The 16834-nt window shown below is 34.7% G+C and overlaps 1 pseudogene; it reads right to left on the bottom strand.

Annotated features, from left to right (window-relative positions):
* LOC141347530 (ras-related protein Rab-6B-like) overlaps positions 1 to 16834 on the bottom strand; it is a 60790-nt pseudogene that overhangs the window by 12885 nt on the left and 31071 nt on the right.

The raw sequence follows: 16834 nt of genomic DNA, 5'->3' as shown, positions 1-16834 counted from the left end.
ACAGAAATGAAAACTAGAGGCGGTAAAAAATAAAAACTTATTGTACTTATTTTTACCTATTGTAACCTTTGGCGCTATTTTATAAATGTTGATTAAAAAGTATTGCAAAATGAAGCATTTCCATTCACCAATGTTATGCGACTGAAACATAATTTTTTCCTCTTACGATTAGTCATAGCAACGGATTTTTGTGGGATTTTGCCTATATTTAATCAAATGTGACCTCTGTTAATTAAAAAAAAAAAAAAACGTTTCCATTGCTGTTTTGCGAAATATTAATTTTTCGAATTGCCTGAAAAACCACCTCATGAGAGCGTAAAAATTCAATTCGCAATTTCAGTTTGTGCAATTTAAAGGGTATTGAAAAAACGTTCGCTTCACACACATGCAATAGTAAGATGGTGTTAATACATTTTCATATGCAGTGACGTTAGCCAATAATAACAGTGGCCAATTACTGACAAGTATTAAAGGACCCGTCCCTTAAAACAAGCAGTTTTAGACAGATCAGCTCAGAATGAGAGTTGAAAGTGATAATTTTTTCCACATATTTGTTTTGTTTTTGTGCAAAAAAAAAAATATTATCATTATAAGTAAACATCAAGGAACATATTAAAATAATGGAACAATTCATGTCATGACCCCTTTAATTGAGAAGAGATCCCTGTTAACTGATGCGTGAAATATAGAAAGAAAATTCTAAATACTGAACTGAGGATGACGGGTTTATATAAATGTATTTCTGAGGGACTGTCTTCAGAAGAGTTTAGATGGCATTTTTTTATCTGACCTCCGTATAATGTAGTATTTAAAGCACAGCATTGCGTTGTTTACAGTTTTAACCAAGAAATTGTTGTATAGCTGCTGTTTCAAAAGCGCCACCTGCTGTCAGAAAGTGAATTCAAGTCTCATTCTGCCAATCAACTGTTTTTGTTTAATTTAGATATGTTTTATGTAGCATATCACAAAGGAAAGGTCAGACCATTCAGATTTTGGTTTCATTTTTGAAATTATACAATCTAATTTAAATCAAAACTGTACATGCTATACGTAGCAGAATGTTGGTTTGGATTATACATACATACACACACTTAACTGCATGAAAAAAGCCACTTAATTTGTTTTCAAATTAAGACTGAGAAGAAAATGAATAACTTTATTAAACTATAATAAAGTCAGACCTTTTCGAAACTGAAAATAATGATCTTGCTATGCATCTATAATGAAACTTCATATTTTTACAAATTATAGCAATGAAACACTGCTATGCAACAAATGACTCTACTATTATTATTATCATCAAAACTTGTTGTGCATTGTATTATTTACACAAGAGTTCAATTTCATCCTGGAAAGGATCTGACACCCTGCAATTCTTCAATCAATATTTGAGTCATTATTTAGCAATTACCTCTGCGAGGTAATCAGTTTAACTAATGTTGCTGTTATTGGAGAAATAAATAAGAAAATCTCAGTATCGATCGTAATCTCAGATGAATGCAGTTCCCTGTGCCAGACAACACAGAATCAAACGTCTACAACCACACACACACGTGTAACAATGTGAAGGCTTGGAAATGATCTTAATTTGTAATGGAGACTGGAACAAGTCAGCTCCACATCTGGTGACAATAATACATTGTGTTAGAGATTTAGTGTCGTACTGTCAGTGTTGAGCTCCTGTGAAACAGTGATACATGGCTTTAAGAAAAATAAAGGCTTAGTGTCCAGTAGAGCTAATGGAACAATGTACAATAATACAGCTTCTTACTTTTAGACAGTAATAAGCCTTGTGTGTTTTGTCTAAGTTTCAATTTGTAATTGTAAAATGGAGAGTTCTGACCCTAAATTTAGATTTTGACTTTAAATGTAGCAAAGCGTGGTCATTCTAACAGAAGAGAGACAGGATGACTGAACGACTGGCGCAGTCTGTGATCCAGTCAGACGGAGCTGATGCTAACATACACAAACACACTCAATTTAGCCCACACGACACACACTGTGTGCTGTACGCATTTCCGGCTCTCAGAGACAGAGAAAACACAGCAGTGCTCCGCGTCACATCTGATCTCTCCCACCTCAGCGCTTAGTCATTCTGAATCATGCTTTCAACTGCACCTCAGAAGAGAAATCAGAACGAACGCAGAGCATTTCTCACACCCACATGCTGTGGCCGCTTTTTCCACTGACAGAGTGAGGTGTTGAGGTGAAACTTACCTGTTTGACGTTGTAGCCTGTCTTGGCACTGGTCTCGATAAACATCACACTCAGCTCCTTGGCCCGCTGCTCGCCTTCCTCAATCGTGATTTGCCTGTGAAATGGTTAAAGATTTTTATTCATGAGTTTGTTTATAGAATATTATTAAACTGTGATGACCCCTGCTGAAAAACCATGAGCTTCCACTCTGGTTTAGTGAAGGTCTGGATACTGCACCAGCACAGCCATGCTGATCACCAACAAAAAGATATTTCTGGTGGATACTGCTAATTAAGATAGTTCAGAAAGCCTAGTGGGGACCAAGCTTTTGCTGATTAGCAGGGCCCCTGTTGGCAACTACACCATTTTGCTGAAAAGAAAACACTAAACAAAAAAACAAAGCAAAGAATAACAAAACATGATGCAAAACTAAGCAAAGCTAAACAAAATGCGAAACAAAACAAAGCTAAACAAAAATCTAGTGTTAGCGTCAGTTCTTGCAGGTCACGTTAGTCAAGACTCTCAGCTAATCCATGTCTACCTATAGGGATGTGACACCTATCACAGCACTCATATATAAGGTCCTTCAGTTTATCACCAGCTTTATGCTGCTCAATAGCTAATTTCCCACCTCCATCCCCGACTCCATCTATTGTCTGTAAGGTTTCAGCCTTCTGATCCTCTAATTCTAAATGTACATTAAATTATTGAACCATAATGATTTCTGCAATACATTTGTTGTTCTTTTCTGTTTATCCTGGGGGATTATTACTGCTCTTCCTGATGTTATCCATGCTAGGCTGCATGGATGTGCAGGGAGATCTTGCCCAGAACAGAACCATACCGCCAATCCAAACTGTATGCTAATTGTCAGTCATCTTTGACGATAGTGGTCCTGACAGAACAAAAAACAAAGAGAAAAAAAGCAAAGCAAAACAAAAAACAAAAAAAAACAAAGCAAAGCAAAGCAAAAAACAAAAAGCAAAGCAAATCAAAACAAAACAAAGCAAAGCAAAGCAAAAAACCAAAAACAAACAAAAACACAAAGCAAAGAAAAACTAAAAAGCAAAACAAAAAAACAGCAAAATAAAGCAAAAAAGAAAGCAAAGCAAAACAAAAATAAAACAAAGAAAAGAAAAACAAACACAAAACAATGCAAACAAAACACAAAGCAAAGGCAAAGCAATACAAAAAGCGAAAAAAACCTAAGCAAAGCAAATAAAACAACACAAAACAAAAAAGCAAAAAATCAAAGCAAAACAACACTGCAACGTTAAACAAAACACAAAACAACATTAATCAAAACAGAAAGCAAAACAAAAAACTAAGCAAAGCAAAACACAAAACAAAAAAGCAAAAAATCAAAGCAAAACAACACTGCAACGTTAAACAAAACACAAAACAACACTAATCAAAACAGAAAGCAAAACAAAAAACTAAGCAAAGCAAAGTAAAACACACACACACACACACACACACACACACACAAACACACACACAATTAAAGCTAAACAAAACACAAAGCAAAGCAAAAAGCAAAACAAGAAACAAAGCAAATAAAACAACCAAACAAAAAAAGAAAAGAAAAAAAAGAAAAAGCAAAGCAAAACAAAAACAAAGCTAAACCAAAACACAAAAACACACTGCAAAGCTAAACAAAACAAAAACAAAGCTAAACCAAAACACAAAAACACACTGCAAAGCTAAACAAAACAAAAACAAAGCAAAACCAAAACACAAAAACACAATGCAAAGCTAAAAAAACACAAAGCAAAGTAAAACAAAAACAAAGCAAAGCAAATAAAACAACAAAACAAAGTAAAGCAAAACAAAAAAGCAACAAAAAAACACAACAAAAGACAAAACAAAACAAAAAAAAAGCAAAGAAAAACAAAGCAAAAAATCAAAGCAAAACAAAACACTGCAAAGTTAAACAAAACGGAAAGCTAAACTAAACAAACAGAAAGCAAAACAAAAAACAAAGCAAAGCAAATAAAAACAAAATAAAGCAAAATAAAAACAAAGTGAAGCAACACAAAGCAAAGCAAATAAAAACAACAAAATAGATCAAAACAAAAACAAAGTGAAGCAAAACAAAAAAGCAAAACAAATAAAAAAAGACAAAGCAAAACTAAACAAAACAGAAAGCAAAAAAACAATAAAACAAAAGCAAATGAAAAAACAAGCAAAACAAAAACAAAGTAAAGCAAAACACAAAAACACAATGCAAAGCTAAACAAAACACAAAGCAAAACAAAACAAAAACAAAGCAAAGCAAATAAAACAACAAAACAAAAAACAAAGTAAAGCAAAACAAAAAAGCACAACAAAAGATAAAACAAAACAAAGAAAAACAAAGCAAAAATCAAAGCAAAACAAAACACTGCAAAGTTAAATAAAACACAAAGCCATTTAGAAACAGAGTTGCGACACGCTTTGATCTCGCCGCAGCGTGGTCACGTGGTTCATGGAGCTCTCAATAGTTCCAAACAGCTCCATGCTGTCAATGTGTTTGAATGGGTTTAAGTAGGATAGACAGCAGTTTTACTATATTTGCAGCAATTTCGAGTAATTATTAACACATAATGTGCATTGATTGTGTATTGATAACTACTCTGAATATGCTTTGCAATCGCATTTTATTCTGGGGAGTGATAAAGAGACATTATTAATATGTTCTCATACTCTTTGGCAGTCAAATGTGACCAAACACCTTAAGTGTAACTTTTATTCAATTAAATAATTGTAATATATAGTTAAGTTCTATTTAGTTAATATTTTGAGGAGGTTTTTTTGTACTAAATAATATGTGCAATAATGATACTGACCATTTAAAAGATAACATTTTCTAATATAGTGTTTATATTACAGTAAGCGTGATATTTAAGGTTAAATACATTTGAATGTGTATTTGGACATGATCAAACACTCATTTTTTATATGTTTCAATTTAACGATTTAATGTTAAATAAAAAAAGTAATTCACTCATGTTATTTTATGATATTCAAATATACAGCATAAGTGAATATTATAAAGGCAAGCAAATATAGAATTTAACATAATAGAAAAAAACACACAAGGCAACCAATTGCATTCAGCATACATTTTTATCGTATTTCTTGAATGCAGTCTTTACTGAAATTCATTCAACCTCCTACAGTGAAAGAAAGATTGCAGAAAGACTAAAAACTTACAAATATGACAACTATATCTGGTTATGGTCGCTATTACAATGTTTCTCACGTTATCTAACTGCATTTACAGTATAACTGTTTATTTTTTAACGATAAACATTAACTATAACACGCTTCATAAAATACCACCACTGGACAGTTTTTCGAGAGGTCAACTGATGCGTTAAAATGTAAAAAAAATGCAGTAATTTCTTCAATTTACCAGCGACTGTGCTTGAGAAGCGCTGAAATGAATGGGCTTCAATGCAGGAACTATTGGTTGTTTGGAACTATTGGCCGCTCCATGACACGCTTTACTTCCGCATTCCTCGGTTCCTATGGAAGCCTATGTGAGTGTCGCAACTCTGTTTCTAAACAGCTCTGATAAAACACAAAGCTAAACAAACAGAAAGCAAAACAAAAAAGCAAAACAAAAAAGAAACAAAGCAAATAAAAACAACAAAATAAAGCAAAACATAAAAACACAAAACAAAGCAAATAAAAACAACAAAATAGAACAAAACTAAACAAAAGAAAGTGAAGCAAAACAAAAAAGCAAAAAAGACAAAGCAAAGCAAAACAAAACACAAAGCAAAAAAATAATAATAATTGCATCCAGAACTGAGCATCCATGAGCAAAGCTTGCAGATTTTAAAAATCACAAAAAGCAAAGAAAAACAAAGCAAAGCTAAACAAAACACAATGCAAAACAAAACAAAGCTAAACAAAAAACAAAGCAAAAAAACACCATATAGGCAACAGGCATTAAGTAAGATGAATGGGAATAGGCTGAAGAATACTTTCTCCAGACCTCCTAGGTCGAGACACCAGCACACCAGCATCAAAAACACAACACATGCTGGTGACCAGCTACAGTATACTGGTCTTGGCAGGAGGGATTCCATGAAAAATAATGGCAAAGAGAGACCACATTACCAGGACTGCACATGAAGGCAAATTATCATTCTGCCAGTAACAGCGACCACTATCACGAAACTGCCCTGCCTTGACAGTACCCCAGCAAGATATATGAAAACAGCAATAATGGAAATGTGGTATTTGATAAAGTGGTTAGTGGATCACAGATTATGGGTGAAGTATTATCAGACAGCGCAGGCTGAGACTGAAACAACGGCATTAGTCATTGCCTCCCTCCCCTCATCTCTACTAACTCTAATTAATTGATGTTGAAACTGATTAATTGCACAAAGGGAAGGCTCATTAATTAAGCCTCATTTGTATGACACACTTGTGACATTAATCCATGTCTGTGACTATAGAGCATGTTTGTGTGAGTATGTGACAGAGTTTGCGAGGTGGCTGTGAGAAATGAGTAGGCTGAAGAGGAGACTAGCTGGATCTCAGAGCAGTGGGACGTGAATAGGACATGCTGTATTTAAACCACTGAGCTCTGTCTGCTGGGACAGCCGTGATGTAACCACAACCAAACTCTTTTGTTCTCTCTACAGACAGGAGCTCAGAGGCATTTGTGAGTTTGCTTAACTCATGAATTGCATTCTTGGCCCGCTGCTTCTCAAAGTATACAGCTTGTTTTCTATAAATGGTGCCAACTGTGCCCCAAAGACTTGCTATTGATATAATTACTATGATACTGAACTTAATTATACTATCAGTTTAAAATACAATTTAAATAGAATTAAATCCAAGTATTGTAAATTATAAACCTAAATGTTGGTAATGTTTTTCACCTTATCATCTGCATAACCCTCTTACTAACATTACAGTTTCAAGAAGAAGTTCACTTCCAGAACAAGATGTTCATGTTTTTTTTTCTTCAATTGTAAAGAGATTGTTTTTTTTTTAGGCAAACATTTCAGGATTTTTTCTCTATATAGTGGGCTTCAATGGTGCCCACGAGTTTGAACTTCCAAAATGCAGTTTAAATGCAGTTTCAAACGGCTCTAAACGATCCCAGCTGAGGAAGAAGGGTCTTTAGAAAGCTTTTCATCATCAATAGATTCTATTACCTGTGGAGCCCCTCAAGGTTCTTTTCTGGGACCAGTGTTGTTTTCATTATATGCTTCCTTGCAGTTCTATTTTTAAGAAATATAGGGCCAGATTTACTAAACATTAGGGGTGGGAATCGTTCAGTACCTCATATCGATTCGTGGGGTCACGATTCAATTAAAAATCGATACACAATATTTACATTTTTTTATCACGATTCATGATTTTTCATCATTTTTTTGTGCACACTGGACATCAAACGCACCAGTTTTTTGATACAAAAACACACCAGTCTGTAGTATGGGTAGTCCTGATTTAAGAAATCAGTGTTTCCTTCTAACTACTAACTTCCTAATAAATCAAAAATATTTTACACTTTCCAATAAGGGATGTGCCCGAATCCGAATACCGTGTTCAGAAAGGAAATGACGTGTACCACGGAACCCCTAAAGGGTTAATAAATATGAGATGGGAGAAATAAAAATTTTCAGTGCTTTCTCTCACAATTATATCATTGGGTAATTATATTGTATGTAAATTGCAGGCATCAGGGAGCCACTATTATTATGCGATTTTGAACACATTTTACAAGATTAGATGTTTGTCAATGGTGCTCAGGATCTTACTCTGTTTATGTAGTAAGTGAAATATTATGTACTGTAATGTAACAGGCAATCGCTAGCAAGCAGCTAACCATGTCCTTTTAGCGGCTCCGTAGAAGGTTTTGTTCATTTTCTGTGCCTTTCCAAATATGGAGTCACTACTCAGGCAATCTACTAAGAGCAGCGCAAATTACCGCCTGCTTTAAGACATGCTTCTTTGAGCGTTAAATAATGGTGCAAATACCAGTAATTTGACAAGCAGAAATGTTAGCAAAATCATAGCGTGATTCATTTTAATACTATAAATCTATACATTTTGCGTCTGAAAAGGAAACTCCTACAAATGCATATTCAATAAGATCAGGTGCAAAAATAACTGTCCACACCTCTTCAGCACTAAGTCTTCACTGCGTGTCTAAATTAGTAAATCCTGGTAATATTTTAATGCCAAAAGACGGTTTGTCCTGGCTCATAATATTTCATATCACTTTTATGCTGACGACACCCATATGTATTTGCCTATGAAGTCTGGAGATGATATAATGTATTTGTTAAATTACTCTTTGAATAATGAACAATAACTGTCTTTAGTTAAAAGAGGAAAAGACAGAAATTATTATATTTGGCCCTAGTAACTGTGCAAAAATTACAGCAACAAGTCAGTATCCTTTGTCATTCAATCTGCATACTTATGTTAAGAATTTGGGTTTTATTTATGACAGAGTTAAAGTTTGACAGACAAATTAATTAAGTTGTAAAAAATAGTATCTTTCAACTGCGAAATATTGCTAAACTCAAATCTAATTTATATTTAAGTGATCTGGAGAAAGTAATTCATGATTTTATTTCTTCACGTCTTTGTGTTTTTAAGGTGCTTTATGAATAGAATATAAAAAGATAAAAATGCAGCTGTGGTCAGCAAAAGATACTTTAAAAAATGATGGTTTAAACAATGGTTGATTCTTACATTCTGTCGTTGTGGTAAATAAGAAAAACCATAATGAGTCATATTGAAATCGGCAGCTTGAATAAACACACAAACAAATTCAATCTGATTTATCAGAATTTAATTAAAAAATGTTTTTTCCAGATTAGAAGAACTGTTACAAGATTTAAAAATGAATAACGATGGCAGCTTTACATAACTATACTCTACCAGACTACATACAGTAATAGTTTAAGAATCAACCACTGACAACCAATATTTGTTAAACTCTAATCAGAATTTTTGGAGTTACTTCATATCTGGAAGTCCTGAATGTGACACAATGAGAAGGTTTTAACTCTTTTCTCTTTAATGCACAGAACAAGTCATTTCTCAGTCATTTCTTATATTACCAGCTACATTTATAGCAGTTTGATCATTAAGGATATGCCACCTTTTCAGAGATAACATGGTTTCTTCAGAGATGCAGGCCTCTATCCATGGCAGAACTATGAAGGTATCTTATTATTTTTTCAAAGCTACTGTGACAATTAAAGAACTTGACGGATATGAACATCAGATATGGTTTGATGTGGTTTTGTTTCATGATCAAAGTCCCCCCAAACAGCGCCGATATGTTTTCGTGCCCTTTTCTTGTCTATTAAAGAGTGTGCTTTAAACAGCTTTTCCCTTTTTTTCAATTGAAACCCTCTGGGAAAGCAAAGGGTGACAGCAGAAAAACTGATGAAACATAACATATACCGTTATTTTTTACATCTAAACAAATTAAGTGAATTCAGAAAACCAAAAGAAGGACTTCAAACCTGACCTTGAAGTCCATCTCTGGCTGATGAACGTGCTTTTGAAGTCATTAGCCACAAGCTAAATATTTTGATATTCAAGTCACAAAAAGAAAGATGGGATTAAAAAGAGAACGTGTAGCACAAGTTATAAATGTCGATGGAGCAGAATGTCTTGTCAGCCTAAATTTCCCACCTTCTCTACTGAGTCTCCCGGCCATAAATGTTTTATCCGGCACTATCTTAGGCTCGCAGAAACAGCACATATAAGTTTAGCATGCGTGTGTCACTGAGTTCATATCTGATTAGATTCAAAAAGCCGTTGTGATTACATTCAGGAGTTTTAAAGTCATTTTAGCACTTCACTAAGTCTATAAAATAGTGAAAAAGCCTTCACTACTGGTCTCTATACATACGGTACATCTCGACCTTGAAATAGTTGATTAATGTGCTGCAGGCTAACAAAACCCATGCTTTTCCACACGTTTTCATTTTTTCAAGTGGATAGTAAATTGATTTTGTTTGACACTTTAGATTGATGTACAGTACTAGGTTGGGCTGAATGTGTCTCTTTCCGTTTGGTATTGGCTCAAGGGTAGGTAATCTCAGCTGACATCAAGTACGGTGTCTGGAAGAGCGCAGTGCCATCTGTTCCACTGAGAGAACAAACATCCTCTGGACAGAAATTCATGCATTACACCCACACTGACTTTAAATCTGTTATTTCAATAATATTACAGTATAAGACGATTTGTTGCAAAAATAGTCTGTAACATTTGTTACACACGAACATACACATTTACTTAGCTATTAGAGACATTCTATTGACTTCTATTGCTTTTATGTACAGCTAGTTACTATACACTGTAAAAAAAAAAATCTAATTAAAGTTGTAAATATAACAAAGATTACTAAAACGTGTTTTAAAACAAAAGTCAGTCTATTTCAAAATTTAATGTTTAACGCTTTAGAAGCATTTTAGAAAATGCTTCTATTTTATTTTACCTATTTTATTAATTTTTAAAGTTTACATCCTCCTTTCAGAATCTGGAAAATGTTATTTCACCAAAAAAAGAGGGATCATGCAAAATGCATGTTATTGTTTATTTAGTACTGTCCTGAATAAGATATTTCACATAAAATATGTTTACATATAGTCCTCAAGAGAAAGTAAGAGTTCAATTTATAAAAATGACCACATTTAAAGGTTTACATCCCCCTAGTTGTTTATCCTAAACCTGCTGTTCTTCAGAAAAATCCTTCAGGTCCCACAAATTCTTTGGTTTTCCAGCATTTTTGTGTATTTGAACCCCTTCCAACAATGACTGTATGATTTTGAGATCCATCTTTACACACTGAGGACAACTGAGGGACTCATATGCAACGATTACAGAAGGTTCAAATGCTCAATGATGCTTCAGTAGAAAAAAAGCCTGCATTAAGATCTGAGTGTAAAAAACTTTTGGAATTTGAAGATCAGGGTAAATTTAACTTATCTTGTCTTCTGGGAAACAAGTAACTATCTTCTGTGGCCTCTGAAGGGCAGTACTTAATGAGGAAATAAGATATTTAGGCAAAATAAGAAAAAATGTACACATCTCTATTCTGTTCAAAAGTTTTCACCCCCGGCTCTTCATACATTCATACATGCAGTCATTGTTGGAAAGGGGTCAAATACACAAAAATGCTGTAAAATTAAAGAATTTGTGGGACTTGGAGGATTTTTCTGAAGAACAGCAGGCAGTTTAACTGTTCAGGACAAACAAGAGACTATCACTAAACAAACAAACAAAAAAAACAGCTGTTGATCACAGTATTAAGAATCAAGGGTAAACTTTTGAACTGGGTTAGATTTATAAATTCAACTATTATTTTCTCTTGTGGACTATACGTAAACATCTTTTATGTTAAATATCTTATACAGGTCAGTGCTAAATAAACAATAACATGCATTTTGTATGATCCCTCTTATTTTGGTAAAATAATTAACATTTTGCAGATTCTAAAAGGGGGATGTAAACTTTTGCCCTATATATTAGAATATATTACAAGTTATATTAATATTTACATACATGCTAAAAGGGTTAGTTCACCCCAAAATGAAAATTCTGTCATTAATTACCCACCCTCATGTTGTTTTAAATCTGTAAGACCTTCGTTCATCTTTGGAACACAAATTAAGATACTTTTGATGAAATCCGAGGGCTTTGAAATCCACAAGGCAAAATTGTTGAATAAAGTCGTTATTTTTGTTTTCTTTGCGCACAAAAGTATTCTCATAGCCTTGAACTTGGTAGTAGCTTTGATGTCTATGCAGGGTCAGAAAGCTCCCTGATTCCATTAAAAATATCTTACTTTGTGTTCCAAATATGAACAAAGGTCTTACGGGTTTGGAACGACATGAGGGTGAGTATTTCATGACAGAATTGTAATTTTAGCGTGAAATATCCCTTTAAAGTGAAGTAAGGAATCTCACTTTTTGTACAGTTAATTCTATATACTACATACAGTATGGGATGTACATTGTGTATCTAAATACTATATGTGGTATTTTGCATTTGCATGCATAAGTGTTTATACTGTATGTATATTAAAAAGTATATAAATTCGATATACACACATACCGCAGCAAATGTTCTGACAGGTTGCTCACTCCTGACTTATAACTGGGTGCCATGGCAACAGTCTGACCCAAGGTTTTTAATATCTTTCCTGTGCACAGAGACACTCACAACACTGTGACAGAGGATCCGCCTCCAATCGTATAACTGCTGCCGCAGTCGTCCAATCGCAAATGCAGATCCAGAGTCACATCAAAAGCAGTTGGCAAAAAGCATCTACAGAACACTCACTAATACCATAGGATGAGGTGCACATGAAGTTAACAGCACATTGTCAGCACTGCCATAAAGGCAGTAGTACAGTATGTCTTATGTCATAGTGTTCATATTTAACAGAACTAATGTCCAAGATGCCAGGCCCTGCTTAACCTTTCACTTCCTTTGGCACAAAAACTACATGGCACTTTCCACCGTGCCACAAACACTTTAATCCTCTCCAAGGCATCTTGCCATCGGTCCACAAAACCCACAGTGTTTGTCTTTTTTCACAACAACTAATTCAGTTCTACTGCTCTAAAGCCAGTCTTATCTACAGTTGTGAAACAGCCTAAATCTAGTCTTATTTGATAGTTACTAGTATTCAACTAATGTTTAACAAAAGGAGGAGTGTTGTCTAACATCATGAGACAGTCTAAACTTGCAGATTCTAAAGATTCTTGTTTACTTACTTTTAGATTCATAAGACTTGGAAATCATTAGCCAGTTGCAACATAGCCACTATATTAAGACTTAAGTGTTTTAAGAACTAGTTAGAGCAAGTAGCAGTTAACCAAGAAATAATCAGTTGTACTGTTCTGACTCAAATTAGGCCAATCTACCTTTTTGTAACAAACTTAAAACAGTTATGATCAGTCTTAAAGAAAACAAATTAGGTGACTAACTTTTTAAGATTAGTCTAAACAGATTATTCAGCTAGCCCCAGGTTTATATTACAATATTTAGGGTCGATTTTTTTTAAATCATTTTTCAAATCTCTTACACTACCAACGTTTTTGGACAGTAAGATTTTTAATGTTTGTTAAAGATGTCTCTTCTGCTCACCAAGCCTGCAATCATTTAATACAAAATACAGCAAAATTAGTAATATTGTGAAATATTGTTACTATTTAAAATAACTGCTTTCTATTCGAATATATTTTAAAATGTAATTTACTCCAGTGATCAAAGATAAAACGTCTCCCAGAAGATAAGAAGAGGATGTACAAGAGGCATCATTGTGAAAAAAATGATTACTCATTGTTTATTTACATTTGAACAAAAAGTGGCAAATTATTCATACCCTTCTCAATAATCAATAGAAAAGGCTATTACAGCAATCAAACGCTTCCTATAATTGCTGACCAGCTTTTTGCATGTCTCCACTGGTATTTTTGCCCATTCATCTTTAGTAATGACCTCCAACTCTTTCAGGTTGGAGGGTCTCCTTGCCATCACCCTGATCTTTAGCTCCCTCCACAGATTCTCAATTGGATTTAAGTCAGGACTCTGGCTGGGCCACTGCAAAACATTAATGTTTTTGAGATGTTGCCACCAGCAGAGCCCAGATTCATCAGGATGGCCTTGGTGGTGATCCTTGGATTCTTTTTTTACCTCTCTCACTATCCTCCTGACCAGCAAAGGTGTCACTTTTGGCTTCCGACCACATCCTCTGAGATTTTTCACAGTGCAGAACGTCTTGTATTTTTTAATAATACTTTGCACTGTAGCAGTGTTGTTTTCGTCAACGATGACGATGACAAAATCATTTCGTTGACGCCACTTTTTTTCATGACGATAATGAGACGATGACGAGATAAAAATGGCTCGTTGATGACTAAAACATGACGAAACGTGTGTGAGTTTTCGTTGACAAGACGAGAATAGACGAAAATGTTAGTGGGTGTTCCGTCAGACGTTTAAAATGCATGACATTTCTGATTATTGTGCATGCCAATTAAAACCGAAAAAGTATCTGCCGCTATGACAAGCCGTTTTAGCATTAAATACTCGTTGCCATACTAGTATGGCAAGCCGTTTTAGCATTCTATCCTTGTTTGGTTACGCTCAACACGTCACATTGTTGTCACTCAGACAGACAGACGATTAACCATGATGGCGGTAGTTTGCACACAGGGTGGTCGCAAACGGTGAGAGGACCTATGGGTGTATTTCAAATATATATCTTTTATGTCTAAAACCATTCCTTCATTATTGTAATTATTGGTGAAAATAGTCGATCCGGAAGCTCACATTGTGTTGAACTATAGATCTGCTATTTTCACAACTTATAAGTGACACTACCAAACAGCAAAATACTTACTGACCTACATTAATTTGTTAAAAGACTCTTTCCCCTTTTTTTGACTAAAACTAGACTAAAACCTTTTTGACTTTTCGTCGACTAAAATTGGACTAAAACTATCACATTTAGAAGTGACTAAAATTTGACTAAAACTAATAAGCATTTTAGTCCAAAAGACTAAGACTAAATCTAAGATGGTTGTCAAAAACAACACTGCAATGTAGCCACTGGAACTTTTTTTTTAGGTCCTCAGTGAGATCCTTTGTCTAAGCCATGACTGTCCACAAACCAACAGCAGAGAGCTTCTGTTTTTCACCTGTTGAGTTGATTAAAACAGCTGTTCCCAATGAATCAGGGTAATTAGGATGCGTTAGAACAGCTTGGACTATTTGGAATGGTATAGAACTTTGGATTTTCCCATAGACTGTGACAGTTTGCAAAGGGTATGAATAATTTTGGACATGCCACTTTTTGTTCAAATGTAAATAAAAGCTGAGAAATATTTTTTCCACAATGATGCCTCTTGTACATTGTCTTATTATCTTTTGTGAGAAGCCTGTGTCATTTCCGGTAAAAAAAAAAAAAAAAACTTGCTGGTGGAATAAAAGTAACTTTAAGTCAGTATTTGCCAGGAGTATGAATAATTTCGGTCTTGACTGTATATATATATATATATATATATATATATATATATATATATACATAAAAAGAAAAAAAACGCATAAAAAAAGTTTGGACTTGGTGTGCAATGACCTTTAGTGTAAATTAGGGGTTGCATCAAATAGCCGACTAGTCGACTTTAATGCTCTGTCATGACGCTTTAAGATTGACGTAGACTAGTCGCTGGTCCTATAGAGGGTGCAACAGGTTAAGTTGTCTTTGAAGTCCACATTTACACTATGTTTCAAAACAGTTAAAATGTTAATTAAATGCATACTCCGAAAGCGCTCCACAACATGTGATTATACCATCTGGATGCTTGAAATTGAACAGGAGAATCCACGTTTTAAACAGTTTATTGTAATTGCCGTTCTAATCGAATGCACTGCTCAATGTAACGCACACACGTAGGCTACAGACAGTAGCTCGTACATCATGTGCAGATCGCACACACACAATAGCGCAGTGCGGAAATGAATTGTCAACACTGTTCTATGACTTCTCAGTAATATAGCTTGGAAACTGAAAAGTTCTAGCATATATTTCTTAGTAATTAAAACCCACACAATCGCTCTCTCACTAATGACTTCATATAAATGTAATCTTTAAAGCACTACTTTATCTGTATCTGATTTAGAATGAGCAGAAATCTGTGAGAAATATAACGACTGAAAGACAAAATAATTGCTAAAAGCGAGCTATTATAGATTCAACAGCCATGTAGACAGCGCTGTGTCATATCCCATAGCTATGCACAAGGTGTTCGAGTCTCAACTCAAGGTTTAAGTGTATTTGTTCATTAATGACGTCATAACCGACTAATCGACGCCGACTCAACTTTTATTACATATTAAATGTCGATTTAAAAAAATATGAAATCGTTCAACCCCTAGTGTATACTGCCTCTGCCAACAAGACAGACTATTTGCACTTTGTGTAAATAGACACTCCATTGAAAAAATTGACTTGAGTCAGTGATAACTGATTTTGGTTTCTGGATGAACCTTCCCTTTAAAATGCTAGAAAATGTCTGTTGGCTCAGACTGTGTCTCAGTCTGCGATAGAGAGCAGGGAGAGACACTGAGATTGGACTGGACAATAGCTGTCCATCAGAGAACTCAAGACGAAATGGCACACTGACATTACAAGGCGAACTAAGGCGAATACCACCTTTGAACCAAATTAACCTAATTCTTGATAGGCAATGACATGTCACACAGACCATACTAAACTCAATTTACAAAATGAACTAAATGTCCAGGCTGAGATAATGAAAGCTGATGGGTGTTTCATGTTAGCACAGAGCTAACTGCCTTCATTATCAGCCTGTTACTCTGTTTCTGAGCCACCTCCACCTGCCACATTCCATCACAGTTGTCAGGGAAACAAACCTCAACGCTCAAACACTTTACAATAGAAAGAATTCAGCTCGACCTCAGCATTCGGTACTGATCACCATGGTGAGTTTCTTATTTTCCGCTAAATATCATGTTCACTGACCTCATAAACGGAAACATATACATTCGTGAAATAAAGTGCCACATGCATTATAATGCAAATCAAATTCCTCATATGATAGCATTTACATATACAATGACAGGCTCTAA

Source organism: Garra rufa, chromosome 12, assembly GCF_049309525.1.
Source record: "Garra rufa chromosome 12, GarRuf1.0, whole genome shotgun sequence".
NCBI classification, from domain to species: Eukaryota; Metazoa; Chordata; class Actinopteri; order Cypriniformes; family Cyprinidae; genus Garra; species Garra rufa.
The sequence above is the reverse complement of the archived record's forward strand: the minus strand, read 5'-3'. Positions and strand labels throughout refer to the sequence as shown.